The following is a 13,865-nucleotide window of genomic DNA, read 5'->3' as shown; positions in this document are numbered from 1 at the left end:
TTTGAAAGAACAAATATCTCGATTTGATTTTATTTCAATCAGATTGATTTTCAATTTGATTTGATTTTATTCAAATTGATTTAAAGGCTCTTTTAATGTAGATTTGTATCTTTATTCATGAAAATTTCCAAAATTCCTCCATATTGAATGCTTATAAAAGCCTAAAGAATATTGTAGAATTCTTTAGAGACACACAACGAATTTTTCACTCTACAAAATTCTTTTCTTTTTCCTCTCCAAGTTCTCAAACTTTTCGATGATAAAAGAAGGCAAGACTTGTTCGTTGATCATTGCAAAGGTACTACTGCCGCGATCATTTTCTTGTTGTATCCTGAGAGACAGTCGACCAACGTTTCTCCAAGAACCATAGGAGCAGCCGAATCTGTCTTAAGGAAACTGTGAAAACAGGCCTCAACATTTAGTAAAACTCAATTCCCTTATTCCATTTCTAGCTTTTCAAAATATTGTTTATTTAATTATTTTCAGATATAATGTTTTAAATAAATATAAATATTTATTTAATTTGTTTTTGTTTAGATTTGGTGTTTTACATAAATATGAATATTTTTTATATTATTTGTTCAGATATTGTATTTAATATAAATATTTATAATTGTATTTGTTCGCTAACGTGTTTTGTCCAACAATATTCCACCTCAGTTGGACGACAAAGACAACAAATTGAGTCAAGAGAAGTCAAATTGATCCAATTGAAGTTGTCTTATTGAGAGGAGTAAGTCTAATAGTTATTTGGGTTACAAAAACGCCCAAATAAGGGGAAAGTAGTCTAATCCGGCTAAGCATCAAGAGCAGTCTAAATTAGCTTTGGGATAATTAATTTGGAGATCCTTCTACTTGTGAAAAAAATTAGAAATCAACCCCTAACTAATACCCCAAGAAACCGTCTAATCCCTTGCATGATTCATGGATGAATCAAGCAACCACCAACCTCGTCCTCCACATTTCATGGCCAACCAAGAAAAGGATAAAACCACTGGATATCCAAGCTATTTTTAGCAAACTCCCATGCCATCCCTCTACTATAAATACCACCCATCACTTCTCATCCATTCATCAGTCACTTATCCCTCATTCATCTCTCAATTCACATTTCTCTCATCTTTTCTTCCCTCTCTTCCATGCATAAGCCATCCACCTTGAGTAGTATTTTGCAAAAGATCAATCACAAGAACTGAAGGAAGCCACCACGACAAGTTGAACCATCTAATAGTTTGGAGAATTTTTTGAAGGTGTACATAGCAAAGAATGACACCTTCATCCAAAGTCAAGCGACAACAATGAAAAATTTGGAGAACCAAGTGGTTTAGTTAGCTACAGAGCTTTGTAATAGACCGCAAGGAGCCTTGCCAAGTGACACAGAAAATCCAAGGAATATGGGTAAGAAACATTGCAAAGCAGTTGCTTTACGAAGTGGAAGGACTTTAGAACCCAAAGAAGTTGAGGTTGAAGATGAACATGCTAAAGAAAAGGAAAATTAACCAACAGTTGAAATTCCTACACCAGAAAAACCAAATGCTACAAATTCCAAAGAGGTAAAATCTAAACTTGTAAAGTATGATAATCTAAAATCTATGTCCAATGCAAAGACATTACCTCGGAAGAGCTATCCAATCCAAACCAAAGTTTCACAACCTCCATATCCTCAAAGACTCCAGCAACATAAGTAATAGCATGATACTCAATTTAGGAGAATTTTGGATGTATTAAAACAACTACTTATCAACATTTCGTTGGTAAAAGCTTTGGAGCAAATGACGAACTATGCAAAAGCTATAAAGGAATTTCTATCTCAGAAGAGAAGGTTTTGGGAATTCAAAACTGTAGTCTTGACTACAGAATGAAGCTTATTTTTTTAGAACAGGTTGCCTCCTAAGTTGAAGGATCTAGGAAGTTTCATCTACCTTGTAATATTGGAGAATCTTATTGTGGTAAGGCTTCGTGCGATTTGGGATCGAGTATCAACCTGATGCCTACGTCTGTGTTGAGACAGTTAGGTATTGGTAAGGCCAGATGGCTACAGTTACACTCCAACTAGTAGACAAATCCTTAGTGCATCCGGAAGGAAAAATTGAGGATGTCTTGGTATATGTTAATAAATTCATAGTTCCTGCTGACTTTATTATCTTAGATTTTCAAGTATAAAAAGAAGTATCAATCATCCTAAGAAGGCCTTTCTTGGTAACCAGCAAGATGATAATCGATGTACAAAAAGGTGAACTAACCATGCGAGTTCAAGATGAACAAGTGACCTTTAATAAACAAGTGGCCTTTAAATTATATAGATTTTCTATAGATGTTTATATCACATTTTTACTTAGAATTTATGTTAATCACGAGTGTTTGGATATTTAACTGGGTGATTTTTGTTCATATTGAGACAATGGGCATTAGTAAAGTATGCAATTTTATGGATTTATGTATTATATTTTGCATAATTTAACTATCTTATGTTACATGGTAATTTCTATGCTTTAATTGTTGCAATGGGACCATTGAATTAATAAGGGTGAGAGATTATTTAAATCATACATGGACATGAGTTATACTCCACCTCAATTGGACGACAAAGACAACAAATTGAGTCAAGAGAAGTCAATCTGATCCAGTTGGATTTGTCTTGTTGAGAAGAGTAAGTTTGATAGTTATTTGGGTCACAAAATTGTCCAAGTAGGGGGAAAGTGGTCCAGTCTGGGTAAGGCATCAATAGCAGCCCGAATTAGCTTTGGGATAATTAATTTGGCGGTCCCTACACTTGTAAAAAATAAAAAATCTACCCCCAACTAAAACTCAAGAAACCATCTAACCCCTTGTATGATTCATGCATGAAATCAAGCATAAATCAAGCAACCACCTACCTCTTCCCCCACATTTTAAAGTAGACCAAGTAAAGTAGAAAACTAAGGGTTCCCCAAGCTATTTTTAGCAAACTCCCATGCCCTCCCTCTACTATAAATATCACCCATCACTTCTCATCATTCATCATTCACTTAACCCTCATTCATCTTTCAATTCACATTCCTCTCATCTTTTCTTCCCTCTCTTCCACGCATAAGCCATCCATTTCTCCACCTCCCTTAGGTAGCATTTCCTTAAGGAAAACCACTCTTGGTCGACCATCTTGAGGAGCATTTGGTGAAGGAGCAATCACAAGAATTGAAGGAAGCCAACACGATCGATCTTCGGAGAATCACTGAAATCATCAAGAGTTTTTTTTCTTTTCTATTCTTTAATTTTTTTCTTAGTTATTCAACATGTTTGCAAATTGTTCTGATGTTTTTCAATTGATAATGATGACTTAATTTTGTTTAGCTAGAAGAATTACAATGACTAGATAAAATTCATTTAATTCATGTTTATATTGTTTTGTGCCTCAGTTGTTCATGCTTCTAATTAAAACATTATGTATTTCATGCATTAAAATATGTTTGAATGCATTAGAATTAGTTAGTCAATCCTAATAAGATGAAAACTAATGGACACGATAATTGGAAGGTGCATGCTTAATTTATATCCTAATCAGACTAAATTAAAGGTTTGTAATAGAATAAGAGAACTTATTACCTTGCATAACTTAAGTTTTATGTAATTAAATTGTTTCAAACCTAATCCATCCCCGTTACTTCACATAAATTCTAAGGAATCCTTAGTTAAATTATGACATTGGTTTATGCATTTTTCTAACTATAAGATTCGATTGAACTTATTTGAGTTTCCCAGTTAATGAACAATTGAGTTGCGATCGAATATTTTCCAAACATTGTTAAATATGATGAAAATGAATTGAGTCAAGTGTTGTAATTGTTCTACCTTATTCATGTTATGGTTGTTGAACTTGTGAAATTGCTGCTAAACCATCACCCTACATTTTATTTCATCTCATCTGCATTTAGGTTACTTTGCATTTAGTTAATTAATTTAATTTTAACATCTATCAATTCAAAATTATTGTGTTTTCTTTACCAAATTGTAAATCCATGATTTTGCAATTATTCTATTAACAGATACAATCCCTGTGGAGACGATAAATCTTTTACTTACTTATTACTTGATAACAATTGTTTACACTTGCACAAACCTACGTGTTACACCCCACACTTTACTCGGCACATTGTCCCTGATATGCAATTAAAAATGTAAAGGAAAGAGGTTACTCGATCAACATGATACATGCAACCCACTGATTACTCCTCCTTTCAGGTTTGGTTCATAATGGTAGTGCCATAAAAAATTGTGGGGTTCCTAGAAAGAAAAATTAAAACACAAAAAATATATATAAAATTCTAAATCCTAACTAATTAAAACTAAAGAAAAAATTAAAATCATCTCAATAAAAATAAAGTAAAAAAATCCCAAATTTAAATGTAAAAATGTTCAGAATTAGTCGGACTCAGATACCGACTCCTCCATCATCTGAGCCTTACCCCTATCGTACCCTGTCAATGCTTTCGTAGCCCACCTTTTTAAACTCTAGGTCAGGTTGTGCTGGCTCGAGTCGTGGATCACTATGCCCTTTTCCATTGAGTAGCTTGATCTAAATAGTCATTCATAGTCCAGCAACACAACCAGGGTTTCCTCATCATCATCATCGTCGTCGTTGCCCTCCTCGCCTGGCGATGGGAACCTTTCAAACATGTCTGGGAGTGGTGCAGGTTTGGGCCACCCATTCTATTCCGCAATGCGGATCAAAATACCTCTCACATCCTGCATCCATTGGGTCTACCACTCTGATATCAGCATGTCTATGAGACTCGTTATTTTTGACACGTATGTTTTACCCTTCCTCTTCAACCATCCCTGGGTGTCACTTCTCTATTTTGTTCTTTGCTCCTTGTCATGATTTTGCTTGTTTTAGAGCTCAAGGAACAGGTCGTACAAGTTATCCTTAATCATGCTTCTCATGGGTCTCGTGAATGGCTCGATAGAAGAGACATAGGGTGGTAATCAAATGTAGGAAGTACATACTTTGCTTCCGGTGTCTCATGCGCTTCAGCATCTCCTCATAAATTCAGTGGTCGATGCAACTTTACTCTTTTTGCAATATGGAACAAAGCATTTATAATCGCTCCATAAGTGGTAACATTAAAAGCATTACGAGTAGGCGTCAGGTGGGTGAAAATAAATTGCACCCACATCTTGGCCGTTGGGAACATGATGGCTGAGTTGAATTTTAGTGGCACCTTGGAGTTGGATTTGCGAGTTTAGTTGCCACGCCCCTCTATCAAATAATTGATTATACCCTCCATATCAAAATATTTAAATGTGAATAAATCTAACAGTTCCAAATGGTCATGAGTATAATATGGGGTATCGTAATATTGGCTAATTGCACGAGGTGAAAAAGACACCTCTTTTCCCTAAAAAATCACGTGAGTGAGCATCTTGCCTCATTATTTGCGATTCTCCCTATCTTTTAGGGAGGCATAGAATTTGTAAACTACTGCGTTAACCGTCAGTTGGGTCGGGTTACGTAAAATATGTTCTATCGATGGAATTGTACCAACTCTCATATTTTGTAACAAGCAGACATGGTAGGATTGAACTCACACTCTCTATGAACGAAATTCCACCCATCTGAAGGAAAAATTGTTCGACTTCTGTATTGTCAAAGAGATTGGCATCGAGGTTACTTGGTGCTCGAGTGGAGCATTTTTGTTTTTGTGGTGTCATTTTTTAAATTAAAGTAAAATAATGAAAAACCAAAACAATAGAAATGATAAAGATCAGATTTAGAACACATTACCTCGAGTAGTTGTCAATGGAATTTGGCTCTCATTTGATGTGGAATGTAACCAAATAAAAGATGAAAATTGAAATGAAAAGAGAAGAAGAACACTTACTTATGTGGACTGGAGGTTGGAAATACTGAAAATCGAAGCTCGATTGCTAGGAAGACTTGTGATAGCTTAATGAGGGTTTTTCTCTCTTTTGGGGTGTTTTAGATGTGTGTTTTTTATGCCTAAAACCGGTGACTATAAATAGAACTTTGATAGGCTTTCTACCTAAAACGACCTCATTTTGGCTGAAAACATAAGCATGGCGTGCCACAGGCTATGCGTGGCACTACACAACACCCTAAAATTCTCACATTTAGCTTCGAAGTGGCGCGACATCCCTGATCATTTTATGCTTCCTCGCACCACATCTAATGTAAGTGGAGCATACTCGTGCGACATCCACTGAGCAATTGGGACTTCTTCCCTGTGATTACCTTATTGCTCTCATAGATCCTCAAATAACGAATTCCCCGTGGTAACTTAATCACCTTCATATTGTTTAGTTGGAGTGTTAGAGCTTCGAGTCATAAAAATAAAAAAAATTAAAATCATATCTATAGGTTCTAGTTCCTACTTATGTTATTAATTGTAAAAAAAATTATTTTCACAATTTATTGTTGAAACCTCCCTAGTAACGATGCCAACAATTTGACCGTCTATAAATAAGTTATTGTTTATAGTAAAAATATAACACCAAAAATATATAATAAATTAGAACGGCGGTGTTTGCAAGTATCCTGAAGATCGTACCCAAGGAAGGATGGAATAAATTATGAAAACTTTTTTTATAATAACAAGTCTATGTAGTAGTAATTAATTCCTATATTATGATAAATCATTAATCTAATAAATAATGAAAATAAATAAATACGAAAAATAAAAAAATGATAAAAATCAATAAACCAATCAGGAAGATTAACTCATTTCAAGGTTTGTAACTAACTTTGAACCAAGGTTTTAGGTTTGTTTAGCTATTGATTAACCAATTATTACCTCCTGACCTCTAATTAACTAATTTATTGGTTGATACTTGCTTATCTCCCAAACTCAGTTTTTCAACCAGGATAAAATATGATTTACTTGGTTTGACTTATCTCCCAACCTCGTCTAGCCTATGATAACTTATTTGGGTTGTCACTCCTAACAATTTAAGAACACACAGTTTATATCAACTAATTCCTCTTGGGAAACCCTAAATCTTCTATTAATCACATCCTCATCCACTCATTAATCTCCTCTAAGGGATTTAGCCACTCATGTTATTCATAATCTTAATCTCAATTGAACAAATCATGTGAAGAACACAATTGATTCGAAAAAGAGAAAAGAATTGACTAAATGTGGATTTGATCTTGAATAGGGAATAGAGTAGCAAATCGATTTATTGGAATAAAGAATTAAATTGAATACAAAAGAAAATAAATTGAAATACCTAAATTGTATAAATAAACCCTTAGATCAAAACTAATTCCAAGAGGAAAAACAACTAAGTTATGAAAAACTGAAAGAAAATTAATCTAATCCTAGTCCTAAGCTACTAGGATTTTTTAGTACGTCTAGGATGACTTAGTTACATCAAAGCCCTAATTTCTTATTTATATAGGTGTTGGTAGCCCAAACTAGGTATTTGACACTTCTTAGGTATTTGTATATAGTTGATTGCGTGGATGAAAATAACCCCAAATTACTTGGGCAATACGTCAACCTATGTCACAAGACACCATGTCTATGGCGCAACATGGCACACAATGTCACACCCCAAATCTGGCAAGTCCAAGGTTAAGGCATGTTGTAATGGAATAATCTGGTTGGTGAGGTGTAATCCGCCAGATTACTTCTTTTGGTGAAGACGAGTAGACGTATAGTAACCGTTGTGACAATACGTAAAGATTCTGTTTCAGGTTATTCTTCTATGTAAAGAGAAATATATTGTTAAAGTATAAAGATAATTAAGGTATAGGTTATGGCCTAAGGTATAATACGCCTTTTTTTTGTCTAAAGTACTGTGCTAGTTTGGTTTTAAGGTGAATTGGTTAGGGACCAATAGGTTGACTGGTCAAATATCATTATTTCAGGATTCTCATTTATGTTTCTCTCAAAATAGGTAGGTCGTTAGGAGAGAAAAATTATGGATTTAGGTGACACTCATTAAGTTCCAATAAGTTAAGTGAGTTATATATATGGGTGAGAATGATTTGGAGGAAAGTTCTTCTTCCTTCAATATTGATCTCTGTTCATTTTCTAAATCTAAATGTGATATTCTCTTTTCTAGCTAGAAGCAAAGAGTTTTGGATTAATCAGTCGTTGTTCCATCTCCCGATAAGTATTACAAATTTTTCATGTTAAGTTTTTGAAAGAGTACATTTGAAAGAGGTGTACGAATAGTAAGTTATAAGTACAAGGTTTTTCATGGGGGTTACTAGTGATTGAAATTATAGTAATTTGTATGTAATAGAGTTTTAATGGTAATCCTATGTTCTTTAAGCAGTTGTTGTTACTGGTTCGTGAAAGATGTTTGAGTCTGAAACTTCGAACTACAGTGAGTAAGTATCAAGTGAGTCTCTATCTTGAATTTTATATTTGGACTGTTCAAGTAGAAGTATATATATAAAGGATGATGATATCTATAATACTTTGTAAATGTATGAGTAAAGTAAAGATGATATATGTGATATATGTATAAAGTTTTATTGAAAACAGTGTTGATTGGTAATCATGCAGGTAAAGTTTAATAGACGTAAAGTATGAATTAGTTAGGGATGTGAACAATTCTGGGTAAGTGAATGTTGAGCAATAACCCTCTGTGTAGCCTCTGGTAGGGCAGTTATATCGCTAACCAAATTGGCAGATCATGATATGAAAACAAGTGTAAGACCATGTGGCTGAGACCCGTGATATCTTATTATGATATGAAAACACTCATGGTGTAGCCTCCAGTAAGATAAAGTCTGGACTGGCAAATCAAAGTACATGAATGTGAGTAAGACCATGTGGTTGGGACCTATAGCAAGATATATATATGTATGTTCATGGTGTAGCCTTCGATATGGTATGGATCAAATTGGCAGATCATGATACATGAAATATATGTATAAGTCCATGAAGGAGAAACCCATGACACCTTCTGTTGAAGTCCGTCGTGACAATAAAAATGTGATTCTGTATGATGCCTTTATGGCAGATTTTGTTTGGCCCTAGGGGTGTACTGTCCTAAGTCTATATGGTAAAATATGCTTATCCCCCCTTATGGTAAATTCTGGACAAATTCTAATTATTCTGTAATAGGTTTTTCTAAGATAAGGTTATGATATGTACTAGGTTAATTTTGTTGAAAAGAAGTAGTCTTGATAAGATCTGTGAAGTAATTGAACAATCCTTAAGGAAAAGTCTTGAAAAGAAGTGTGTACTTGTATGTTCAGATAGGGTATACACCATGATAATCTGTTAGTTTGGGATTTAGGTGTGTTCCCAGATATGATTGAGATAACTATCCATTAGTTTAAGTTTCACTGTATCACGTTAGGTTGGATCCAAGTTATCTGAAATCTGTCATATCTGAGTTGTATTATATCTTCTTATGAAATCATATGGAATTTGAGTTGTGGTTATCCTAAGTATCTAGGGTTTAGTAGTAAAATGGTGTGGATTTCACTTGAATGATATGTATAGTTCATTATCAGAGTGAGATGGTAGGGTATCGAACAAGAATTTGATTTAATTTGTAAATTGATGGTATTCAAATTTCAATATGTATCTACCAAACATGTATCTATCAGTGATTAGTATCAATGAAAACCATTCTAGAATAAGTGTATGTGTGAAAAGATGGTTTGTATGAGGTAAAATTTGAAGATGTATATTCTTTGAAGAAACTTTTTTGGGTTTACGAAAAAAAAGAGATTAATGTATTGTCTAAAAGGATCTTAAATAAGTTAGGTAGTTAAGAATGAATTTGCATGTTAATAGTATGGTAATTGAAGCGTAAGGGTAAGCCTAAAACTGTGAAAGTATCCGCCCAAAACAGAAGTAAGTTGTTAAGAAGAATACTTGGCATACTAGAGTCCTTCATATATTGTAAAAGTATCTGCCACGAGAATTTTAAGGTTAATGCTCACTAAGTTCTCCTGAACTTATAAGTGTTCTGTTATTGTTTCAGGTATTGATGATAATAGTCTATGCTAGGAGGGACGATGCTAGGAGTACACCAAGGTAGCAGTGAAGTAGGCTAGTATGCATACAATAGAAAAGTGGTGCATTGTAATATTACACCCTAAGAGTCAATTCTTAGTAAACGTTTTTGTTATAGTGAACTGTATTTAGTCAGATGTAATATTTTATTTCTAGATACTATCTTTTGTTTCTTTTATAATGAATCTTGAAATGAAATAGTAAGAAAATGTTTTAAGTAAAGAATGTTGGTCAACTGTGTTTAAATTTTGTTTGGTATTATTTGTAGCAAATCCCGATATTTGAACCCAATAAATCGGGTCGGTCAAGGGTGTTACATGTTGGTATTAGAGCTATTGGTTTAGTCAATCCTCTGGCAAATAAGTGAGTTAGCCCCATATACATAATACACCAAGCTTGGCTTAGTCCTTTAGGTATGTGAAACTTATGTTTGTGTAAAGGATGTTTGTTATGTTAGTAAGTTAAGTTGTAATAAGTAAGATAGTGGGGGGAAATAAAGGATAGATTCGTTGATAAAGTCTAGAAAAATAGTACATTGTAACATAAAGAAAGATACAAGATAGAAACAACAAGAAAGTTTTAAATTCCTCCCTCAGCATAATGGTCAATGGGTTCAATAGGGACCTCATCTATTAGAGGGACAATCCTCTAGAGTCTTTTCTAAGTCAATAGAACCTTCTGAATTTTCTTTTTCATTCTCTACTTTAGGCATATTGGGGAAGAAAAAACCAGTAGTTTGTTTCCACTTCCTTTGAAAGTCTTCACAATCTTTGCCTTTGGGATGGTAGACATTAAAGTTTAAAGATTTAGTAGAGATATCTTGAAAAAAATTAAAGTCTACCTGACTTAGATTCATTGGGCCAGCAGCCACTAGAGTTTGAAAAACCAAATTAGACCTTAACTCGAGCAGGGCCTTAGTCAAGTTCCTTGTGGTATCTTCCCGATATTTCCTAAAGGCTTCCTCATTGAAATGGCGTAGACCATCCAATTCAGACTTGTGGCATAGTTCTTGAGCCAAGAGCTGCCCCTTTAGAGAGGTTTCGCTTTCCTTTAGTGATTTGGCTTCCCCTTCTAGCTGGGTGCACTTAATATGCATATCATTGGACTTAGTCTTCCACGCCATGATACAAGAATTGAGATGTTGAATCTTGTTCCTATAAATCTGACCAAATCGGCGTAGTCTGACTATAGTCTATTCACCAACTTTGATTGCCTCCTCTAAGCTCGTAACCTTGGCTTTATGGTAATTATTTGTTTCATGGAGGAGCCCAATCCAAAGCCCATACTCCACAGACAGAGCCTATGATGACTTTGCCATTAAGGAAAGAGGATGCAATTCTGGATTGGAGGAAAGATAGGAGAGGAGAGACTCTTTCATCTAAGGTGGTATCATGTTGTTCTGACTTTAGAAGATAGAGCTTAGAGAAATAGATTATGAACCTGATTTTAATAAGTCACGCCATGGTAAAAACTCATTGGTTTCTTCAGAACTAGCCTGTCGGGGCTGAGAACTTCTAGTAACCACTAGCTACTCTTAGCATAATACTTCTATTGGGACCTCAGCCAGGGTAGGATCAACACTGTGAACTGGGGAGTCTATAGAATGGGCGGACTCCACTGGTATTGTAGGTACTGCAGGAAGTGCATGAACTGGAGAAGTAGAAGTTACAGGAGTAGGGAGCCCCTTTCAAAGTCTACGCCGCTTTAGTTGTGGACGACCACTCTCTCTTTTTCTTTTTTTTGAGTACTCTCTTCTATCCTGGGATTCTTTTTATTTTTTTCGCTGTTGATTTCTTCGAAGGAGAATTAGTAGCTATCTCTTTTGCACGAACCTCCCTCAAAAGAGTTGTGATATCCATATTTGATACTTAATTAGGCATAGTGTGAGGGTTTGAAGAAGATCCTACACCATTAATAGGAGAATTAGCCCGACTTGAAGAAGAAGAAGAAGAAGAAGAAGAAGAAGAAGAGGAAAGAGTATCAGGAGGTGTGATAAGCCAATTACAAGAAGAAATTCCACAAAATTCATAGAAAAATAAAAGAGGTTCCCTTATACGTCGAATTAGGACTTGTGCTAAGTTGCTTGTAGCATTAAAAGGCCAAGCCTCGAAAGCTAAAAACACATTGTAATCATCTAACCAACTAATGGGGTCAGTTTTCCAATGACTGTTTGTGCTTAGATTCTATAAATATATTAGAAGACATTTCTAACTGTAACGAAAGGATAAAACCAGCCACCAATAGAACCAACAAAAGAATAAAACCTAGGGTGTCGTTACTCAGGCGATACCTTGGTGGGCATCTGAGTTCATAAGCAAATTTGGGTGGAGAATTCCCCAAGTTCCCAAATACCTACATAATATTTCAAGAAAACACCCAAAAATCTCATTGAAATCATCATCTTCCTCACATGTGAATTTTCTAGGTTTTTGATAAAAGTCTATTTTTCCTCCATTAAAGGTAACTAATTATCGACCCATTAGTTTTTAATGTTATTATCCCTTTGAAACTGAATTTTTAGCCGCTAAATCGAATGTTTTGATTAGAAGTCGAAAATAGGGTTGTTAATGGTGAATTCTAGATTTTCAAGTAAAAATGTGATTTCAATGTGTTAATTAGTAGGTTTTGACATGATTAAGACGTTCCTATTTTTTTTTTTGAAGTTTCATTAAAGGTTTCTTAAGTTTTAATGAATTTTCGTGAAAATAGTCAAAACTTGTTGAAAAATGTTGATACCATGAATTATATAGTTTTGTATATTTTAAAGGTTGAAAAATAGTCGTAGGCAAATTATACGATGAATAGAATTGGTTTTAGGCAAAAATATTGGGTATAGACCGAGATATTCGAATTTAAAGTTTGATATGTTAAAGGTTTTGGTTACATAGGGACATAGCTTAGGCTTTTTTTTTTTTGTGTGTATGGTGAGTCCTTAACTAATTTCTAAATGTGTAGTTATTGTGTGAATTGTTGTGTTGAAGTTCTGGAATCGCGAGGACCATCTACGAGCTAAGAAAAGCTAGTTTGAGCTTTCGGCATTTTGGCGAAAGTGAATTGGTGAGTGTTTAGATTAACTGCTTGTGGACACGATTAAATGTGTTGTTAGGGAATTTAGTTGTAGCCTAAACCCCTACTCTAAATTCCGAGTGTAAGTTCTCTTGTGCTCATGTTTAACTTGTGTATTATGTGCTCGTTAAATTGTGAAAATGTGTATTAAAATGATATGACATTACATGTGTTATGTGCTCGTGATTAATATTGTGGAATTATATATGTGAACATGTCAAACAAGCTAAGTGTTAGTAATAATGTTGTGCTTATGATGCAAATGTGCAGTGGAAGTGATCAAAAATTGGTAAGTAAGATGTGTGTTTAAATATGGATATTTTGGTCTTGTCACACTTGAGACCATTGAATATAGTAGGCATGCCATAGGATTGTGAGTACTCACCTATATGTACAGTGATTTTGGGCGTTGAGTGCCCTGAGACTTGTTAAAGGGATAAGGGAATGTGGCTAAGCTCCATTCAACGGGACATGTGAGGGAAAATAAGGAGAGTGTTAGTTATATGTTTCACTTATGGGACATGTTTGACACTATGAGTCTATGTGCACTATACCAAAACAGGGTTTTAGCGGCGTTTTTTTAGGCCTTTAGCAGCACTTTTTAGCGCAGCTAAAAGTATTTGAGGCGCTTCAACAAGCGCCGCAAAAAATGCCGCTATTGACAATGCCGCTAACATTTGCGGCGTTTTTAGAAATAAACACTGCTAAAGGTCATGACCTTTAGCGGCGCTTTACTCACAAACGCCGCTAAAGATCATGACCTTTAGTGGCGTTTAGATAAAAACGTCACTAAAGGTCATGTCACAAACGCCGCTA

Source organism: Gossypium hirsutum, chromosome D02 (genome assembly GCF_007990345.1).
Source record: "Gossypium hirsutum isolate 1008001.06 chromosome D02, Gossypium_hirsutum_v2.1, whole genome shotgun sequence".
NCBI lineage: Eukaryota > Viridiplantae > Streptophyta > Magnoliopsida > Malvales > Malvaceae > Gossypium > Gossypium hirsutum.
Note: the sequence above shows the minus strand (reverse complement) of the source record.